This window comes from Capricornis sumatraensis, chromosome 20 (genome assembly GCF_032405125.1).
Source record: "Capricornis sumatraensis isolate serow.1 chromosome 20, serow.2, whole genome shotgun sequence".
Classification (NCBI taxonomy): domain Eukaryota; kingdom Metazoa; phylum Chordata; class Mammalia; order Artiodactyla; family Bovidae; genus Capricornis; species Capricornis sumatraensis.
Window position 1 is genome coordinate 45236392 of NC_091088.1, and position 8652 is coordinate 45245043.

An 8652-nucleotide genomic window follows, 5' to 3' on the forward strand; every position below is an offset into this window, starting at 1 on the left:
ATGAGGAATTGTATGAGAGATAATCATTTTGTATGGGACTCAAAAAAGGCAAAGACACCCCTGCAATCCAAGGGCAGGACAACCCCTGGAAGTATTTGCTGTCTCCTCTACTAGGAGCCTGATACGGGCAGGTTCTTCATGATATAAACTCCAGTGTGAGTGTAGCTCACAGCCTGTGGTTACTGCTCCAAACAGTAGTTGTCAAGTGATGACCAACTTCATAACTGAGCTGAGTGACAGTGAAATCTCTTGATAAGCAGCCAGGTCCTGATCCGTCCGGGCCCCGATTAAGCGGAAACCAGCTGGTCATTTGGCAGTGATCACTGATATCTCTGTTGCTGGTTTAATGTGATGGGGCATGTGCCCTTCAGGATATATCCATGGGATCTGAGCCTGTGGCGCTGACCCCGTGGATCTCTCTGCACCTTTTAAAGAACTTTCTTCTCTCAGCTCCTGGCGCTCCAGTCGGGACTCTGTGTCTCTCCTGGGTTCTTTTTCCTCCCCACCCCCTCACCGTGGGCACCATGGTGCTCCAACTCGTGCACCTTTTGAAGACGTACACTGAGCAGGACGACAGACGGTGCGGTTGCTCCCTCCAGCCACTCTGTCACTTCCTGCCTATTTCCAGGTTCGGTGCCTGCGTCCCGCCTGGCCAGTGTTCCCAGCCTTATCCCTGCAACTATGAGGGATTAATATTCCAGTGTATGGATATATACCACATTTTATTTATCCATTGATCAGTTGATGGGCATTTTGGTTTGCTTCCACTTTTTGGCTACTATGAACAACTCTGCTGTGGACATTTGTGTGCAAATATTTATGTGGACTATGCCTTCAGTAGTCAGTATGCCAGTATTTTGATCACTTGATGTGAATCGCTGATTCATTGGAAAAGTCCCTGATGCTGGGAAAGATTGAGGGCGGAAGGAGAAGAGGGTAACCAGGGATTGTTTCTCAGGAACCCACAATCATATGTTAATCAAGTGTCTATATCTCTTCTGATGACTTCTTTGTAGATTTTGTCTTTTTGATAATAAACATAGTAAAAGAAGGACACTTTCAGGATATCATTTACATGTACTGTGTTCTTTGACATTTATTTCTCAGAGCAGCCCTGGAAAATCACAAAGATTTATTTTTGCAACTTATTAAAAGAGAGGTGCTAGAACGAATTAGGTTTATTTAATATATTACTATTTCAAGATTTGCAGAAGACTTGTCAGATCAGAGGGTGTTTTTAGCCTTCTTGTGGTTATGCTTATATAGATGAAATGTTAATGTAAGTGTCTTAGAAGCTCCTGTTTATGGAAGCTCCTGGCAACTTGTCAGTGCCTCACTGCCCATATATTTTTACCCTTAGGGGCGTGGTTCATCTAAAGTCTCCTGAGATTGTTCTGTACTGTAGTCTGAGAGAGAAGTGTACTCTCCTCCGTTCTGATCTTATTGGTTAGAGTAATACGTTTTTGTTTAGTCTGGTGTTTGCCTGAAGGCTCTGCTCTAAGCTGCAGAGTGCTTGAGTCTTCAGTTAAAGAGGATGGTCTTAGAGCCTCGTAATAGAAGACTGTACCAGGTACTTCCAACTGTCCATACTTTATATGAAGAATAGACTCTTGGGTTTCTGAGTTGACTTCAGTTAGGCGGCTCTCAGACTATCCCCGTGGACTGAGTTGGGATTTCCAGGACTTTTTTGGTCCAGAAGCAGGTAAGGAGTTACAGAGCACTGCATGGAGGGATGTGGGAATTTCACTGTTTTGTTTTTTTAATTTTTGGTAATGTTTTATAACACTGTGCTTTACTGGCTCTATAAGGAAGCCTTTTTTCTTCTTCAGCTCCCTGTCATCCACAACAGTTGAGTAGATTTTGCTTTTGTAAATGGGAATAAGACACTTAAAAATGAGACTCAGTTTTCCACAGTGGCATTTCTCTAATGGCTGATGAGGTCAGTCATCTTCAGTGTGTTTATTTGCATTTATAAATACTCTTCAGTGAAATGACGGGGGGTAAGAATTTGAAGGATGCTTGCACACTGTCCACTCCAAGCTTCCCATTCTACAGATGGGGAACTTGAGAGCAAAACCAGGGCTGTCTGGCCGGGTTCTTTTGGTTGGCCGTGGTCTCTGAGTGGACTGGCATAAGGAGGACGGAGCACCCGGAGCCAGACTTGTGGGCAGTTTCTGGGACCCTCATGGGCCTGGTGTATGAGGTCAGCTGCGGGGCTGCAGCAGACAGAACCGTCCCCTTGGCGTGTCTGCCAGGCTCAGAAGACTCCCACCCCTGAAGGAGGAGGTGGTACACCAGGCGGGTACGCCTTCTCTAAAAGGTGAGACTTGCCAAATTTGGAGCTAGCTGGGTCCCTGTGAGTCCTGGGGCAGCCCCTGTCACACAGCATGAAGAAGAGGAAGCCCCCTGGGTGCCAGCCACAGCAGACATCACCCCCGCAGCTTCCAGTTAGACTCCATGCTGGGCACCATGGAAAGCATGTGAAGCCAGGATGATCTGGATCCTCACAGAAACACTTGGAGGAAGACACGTCCTTACCCCTATCTCATAATGTGCCAGGAGCACAAATATGGAATAGGTGGGTCTGTGTTTTGGCCTGTGTTTCACTTTATGTTGCTGCTGTGTATTCACTTCCAGTTACTACAAACTTGGCTGCTTAAAACAACACAGATTTATTACCTTACAGATCTGGAGGTCTGAAGTCCAAGTTGTGTTAAAATCAAGGTATCGGCAGGCCTGTGGGGCGGCCCTAAGGAAGAATATTCTCCTGCTTTTCCTAGTCTCTAGATGCTTCTCACGCATCATTTCCATTCTGGGTTTGGCCTCCATCTTTCATCTCCAGGGCCTTTGTGATGACTTCAGGTGCACCTGGGTCATCTGAGATGACCTCCCCAAAGTCAGCTGCTTAGCAACCTTAATTCCTTCTGCAAGTGATTCCCCTTTGCCACATCATATATTCACTATGCATCTGGGGATTAAGACTCAGACATCTTTGGGGTCACTCTTCTGTGGAGCTAGGGACACCAGGTGAGGAGGCGGCTGGGAGGACCGGTGCCCCCAGGTATGTGGGTGGAGCAGGTATGGGCGGGGCAGTAGAGTGAGAGCACTGCCCTGGAGGACCTGCCTGCGCTGGGGAAGCACCTGAACGCACATCAGGGCGTGTGGTCACGTGCTGTGGAGAAAAATGTTCCCGGGGAAGGGGTTATGGGGTACGGGGTGTGGATGAGTGGGTTGCAGCTTCATCAGGGTGGGCCTCATTGAGGAGGGTGACAGTTGAGCCATCTCCTCAAGGTGGCTCCTCAACAAGACCAGAAGGAAAAGAGAGAAACTTCAAAGCAGCCTGGGGAGAGATTGCCGACTAAGCCTTCAGGGCTGCAGGGCCCTGCAAGAGCTGGTCCTGTCTGGTCTTTGAGCTTTATCCTCTGAGCTGCTCCTTTCTCAGCTTCAGCTCCCAAGGGACTAGCATTCACCACCAAACCCACTCTCCACCCCACTGATCCTGGCTTCATCTGGCTCTGGTGCCTGCCAGGCATTCTCACCAAGGAATTCCTCCACCCTTAGGGGCCTCTTCCCTGCCTTTTTCTGACCCACCACTTACCAGGCTGAATTGCTAGTTTCCTCGTCTCGGGTCTGGGAGCCTTTAAGCTCTCAGCAGCCAGGAACTGGTCTGCTCTCTCCTTTGTCCCCAGCACCTGACATTTGTTTATCTTGCAGATGTTCGTCAAAAGCAAACACTGTGAACCTGCCGTCTGTTTTCTGTTGGTGTCCTGACGGACACCTGATATCGGCAGCACGTCCCACATCCTGGTTCAGTCGGTTCAATCACTCAGTCACGTCCGACTTTTTGCAACCCACGGACTGCAGCACGCCAGGCCTCCCTGTCTTTCACCATCTCCCAGAGTTTGCTCAAACTCATGTCCATTGAGTCGGTGATACCATCCAACCATCTCATTCTCTGTCATCCCCTTCTCCTCCTGCCTTCAATCTTTCCCAGCATCAGGGTCTTTTTCAGTGAGTCAGTTCTTCTCATCATGTGGCCAAAGTATTGGAGTTTCAGCTTCAGCATCAGTCCTTCCAGTGAGTATTGACTGATTTCCTTTAGGATTGGCTGGTTTGATCTCCTTGCAGTCTAAGGGATTCTCAAGAGTCTTCTCCAACACCACAGTTCAAAAGCATCAATTCTTCGACACTCAGCTTTCTTTATAGTCCAACTCTCATCTCCATACACGACTACTGGAACAACCATAGCTTTAACTAGACAGACCTTTGATGCTGTCTAGGTTGGTCATAGCTTTCCTTCCAAGGAGCAAGAGCCTTTTAATTTCATGGCTGCAGTCACCATCTGCAGTGATTTTTGGAGCCCAAGAAAATAAAGTCTGTCACTGTTTCCATTGTTTCCCCATCTATTTGCCATGAAATGATGGGACCAGATGCCATGACCTTCATTTTATGAATGTTGAGTTTTAAGCCAGCTTTTTCACTCTCCTCTTTTACTTTCATCAAGAAGCTCCTTAGTTCCTCTTTTCTTTCTGCCATAAGGGTGGTGGCATCTGCATATCTGAGGTTATTGATATTTCTCCCAGCAATCATGATTCCAGCTTGTGCTTCATCCAGCCCAGCATTTTGCATGATGTATTCTGGATATAAGTTAAATAAGAAGGGTGACAATATACAGCCTTGACATACTCCTTTCCTGATTTGGAACCAGTCCGTTGTTACGTGTCCAGTTCAAACTGTTGCTTCTTGACTTGCATACAGGTTTCTTGGGAGACGGGTAAGGTGGTCTGGTATTCCCATCTCTTAAAGAATTTTCCCACAGTTTTCTGTGATCCACACAGTTAAAGGCTTTATCGTAGACAATGAAGCAAAAGCGGATGTTTTTCTGGAATTCTCTTGCTTTTCCTATGATCCAGGGGATATTGGAAATTTGGTCTCTAGTTTCTCTGCCTTTTCTAAATCCGGCTTGAACATCTGGAAGTTCTTGGTTCATGTGGTGTTGAAGCCTGGCTTGGAGAATTTTGAGCATTACTAGTGTGTGAGATGAGTGCAATTGTGCGGTAGTTTGAACATTCTTTGGCATTGCCTTTCTTTGGGATTGGAATGAAAACTGACCTTTTCCAGTCCTGTGGCTGATGTTGAGTTTTCCAAATTTGCTGGCATTTGAGTGCAGCACTTTCACAGCATCATCTTTCAGGATTTGAAATTGCTCAACTAGAATTCCATCACCTCCACTGGCTTTGTTTGTGGTGATGCTTCCTAAGGCCCACTTGACTTTGCACTCTGGATGTCTGCTTCCAGGTGAGTGATCACAGCACCGTGGTTATCTGGGTCATGAAGATCTTTTTTTGTATAGCTCTTCTGTGTATTCTGGCCACCTCCTCTTAATGTCTTCTGCTTCTGTTAGGTCTATACCATTTCTGTTCTTTATTGTGCTCATCTTTGCATGAAATGTTCCCTTGGTATCTCTAATTTTCTTGAAGAGATCTCTATAGTCTCTCCCATTCTTCTGTTTTCCTCTATTTCTTTGCACTGATCACTGAGGAAGGCTTTCTTATATCTCCTGGCTATTCTTTAACATTCTGTGTTCTGGGGGATATATCTTTTCTTTTCTCCTTTGCCTTTTGCTTCTCTTCTTGCCTCGGCTGTTTGTAAGTCCTCCTCAGGCAACTGTTTTGCCCTTTTGCATTTCTTTTCCCTGGGGATGGTTTTGATCACCTCCTTTTATACAGTGTTTCGAATCCCTGTCCATAGTTCTTCAGGCACTCTATCAGATCTAATCCCTTGAATCTGTTTGTCACTTCCACTGTATAATCATAAGGGATTTGATTTGGGTCATACCTGAATGGTCAGTGGTTTTCTCTACTTTCTTCAATTTAAGTCTGAATTTTGTAATAAGGACAAGGGGCTCTGGCTGCAGCAGACCTGGGAGGTGCAGCGTGTGGCATAATTCCTCTTGGAGGAGGTGGCTGTTAGCCCCACCATAGAGCCACTGAGCATTGCCCCACAAACGAGAAGAATTACACCAAAGAAGTTCCTGAACTGTTGCAAAAGTTCTAGGACCACAGCAGATATCCCAAGCTGGGGATCCGGCAAAGGGACTGAGAACCTCCAGGGCATTTGACTTTGAAGGCCAGTGGGTTTTGATTACAGAACTTCCACAGCACTGGGGAAATAGACTCTTGGAGGGCACGGACAAAACCGTGTTGTGCCAGGACCCAGGAGAGAGGAGCAGTGGCTCCGCAAGAGCCTGAGCCCGGCCTGCCTGTGAGTGTCCGGGAGTGTCTGGTGCAGGCGTGGTCAGCAGCGGCCTGCCACGGGGTCGGGGCGCTGAGTGCAGCAGCCCTGGGAGCTGCAGCATTCTGGCGTGCCGGCGTAAGCCCTTTCGAAGGAGGCCGCCATGACCACCATGACCCTGCCGTGCTTGGCCTCAGGTGAGACTGCAGGGAGGGGTCACAGCCCCACCCCAGCAGAAGACTGGAATAAAGATTTATTGAGGACTGCCCCGCCCGTCAGAGCAAGACCCAGATTCCCCCACAACCAGTCCCTCCCATCAGGAAGCTTCCACAGGCCTCTTACTCTTATCCATTACAGGGTAGACAGTGAAAGCCACAGTCATATCCCGGTTACCCCTGCCCCATCCCCAAACATGCTGTCTGCCTGCTGGGTTACTGGCGTCCACCATGTGCCCAGTTGCTCCAGTTAATAGCCTTGGAGCCATTCCTGACTCATTTTTCTCCCATATGACGTATTCAGTATTCAGCGAGCCCTTTTGATTCAATCCTAGAAACAGGCCCAGAATCTGATATTTGCTGTCACCTCCCATCACTTCTGGTCCAAGATATCAGCATTCCTCAGCGACCCTAGTGCACTGGCCTCTTAGCTGATGTCCCTGCTTTCCTAAGTTTAGTGTTGACACAGGAGTCAGGGCGGCCTTTGAGCTCATGTCACTTCTCTGGCGTTCCCCTCTCTGTAGCTTCCCTTGACACAGTCCTTTTTGTCTTGGCCTCTGCCTGGCCTCCCCCTTTCCCCCAGCCCTACTTACTGTTCACCCCCCTTCCATTATTCTGCTCTGGCCCCAGTGACCACATTTCTGAGCTCGCCAGGAACTCTCCCACTTCAGGGCCTTTGCACTTGCTATTTCCTCCATCTGGACTCCCCCCCCACAGTGGCAGCATGGCCCGCTCCTCTCACTTCATTCATTTCTCAGAACCTAAATAGATTCTCTTTTCAGAGAACCTAAAATAGGTTTGTATCTCTGACCCAGGTTTATCCACTCTGGGGGCTCTGTTGCTCCAGCTAGGTTCCTGATTATCAAATGGACACTTCCAAAGTTACTTAATGTCTTTGCACTTTAGCTTCTTCACCTGAAATAGTATTCATTGCGAGGACTGTTGGGACAGTCCATGAAATGAGGTAATGTCAAAACTCATCTTGTAGACAGTCAAACCTGATAGCATTAAAAAAAGCACACACACACAAAAACAGTTTTCTCTCTATTCTGAGGCCCCAAAGAGTTCTCTGCACCCAAAGGCCATGCTGACCCTCGGGCACCTGATGTGTTGTTGTGGGGTAAGTTGCATTTTGTGGGGAGAAGTTAAGTTTTTGGTGTCTGGAACTCCAGGGTGGAGGTCACCCCTACTCAGGGGACACCTAGTTCCATTACCACAGACTATGGTATCCCTATTGTGAAGAGACATCCCTGGCGGTCCAGTGGTCAGAATGCCATGCTCCACTGCCAGGGACTTGAATTCAGTCCCCAGTCAAGGAACTAAGATCCTGCAAGACATGCAGCATGGCCTATTAAAAAAAAATGTGGATCCGATGCTCGAGTCATACCCTGCCTCTGCGCTGCCAACTGGCCCTGAGACACGGGGCTCATTACTTAACCTCTTTAATCCTGAGTTTTCCTCATCTGTTCAGTGGAGACAGTCACAGCACCCCTCTCCAGGGATTGAGAGACACTGCAGGTGAGCTGTTTTGCACAATACCTGGCATTTAGTGAATTTGCAGTGAACTGATAACTGCTGTTATGATCTCAGAAACCTAGAAGCAAACACGGAGCAGAAACACGACAGGTTGATGGAGAGCAGGTGGTGCGTGGCAAGGGTGAGCCAGAGCCCCGGGGTCCTGTGCCCTTGCTTCCAGTGCTTACACCCCGGTTGGGTGGTTCCCCCCAGCATCCCCACTCACTTGAGAACAGGCTCTCTCTTTGTCAAGAGTTGGCTGCAGAGAGAAAGTTGACCACTTGGCCAGAACTGGGAGAGCTTCCACAGGAGAACATTTTATTGTCTGTAAACTCTTCTTTGGTAAACAAGAAACCCAAAGGGAAAAGGTGCACACTGCATCAAGAAAAGGACAAGGCTGACGCCCACCACGAACAAGGAGCTCGGAGAGACAGCTACACCATTAGCGAGGTGGGGCAATGGGGCCTGGGGGGGTTGGGGTGGCCGGTGGCATGGGGGAGAGGCGGAGGAGAGGGTCCACTCTGTTGGACATAGACGTCTAAATCATACAGCGAGTGAGCTCATGCATCACAGCAAAGAGAACCAGGGACCCCCGTCCGTGCCCCCGCCCACCTCCCATGAGGTTGGTGCCCCCCTGCACAGAGTGCTGTGCCCCGTCAGCCAGGGTGGGGTTGCAGGGGGCTCCAGG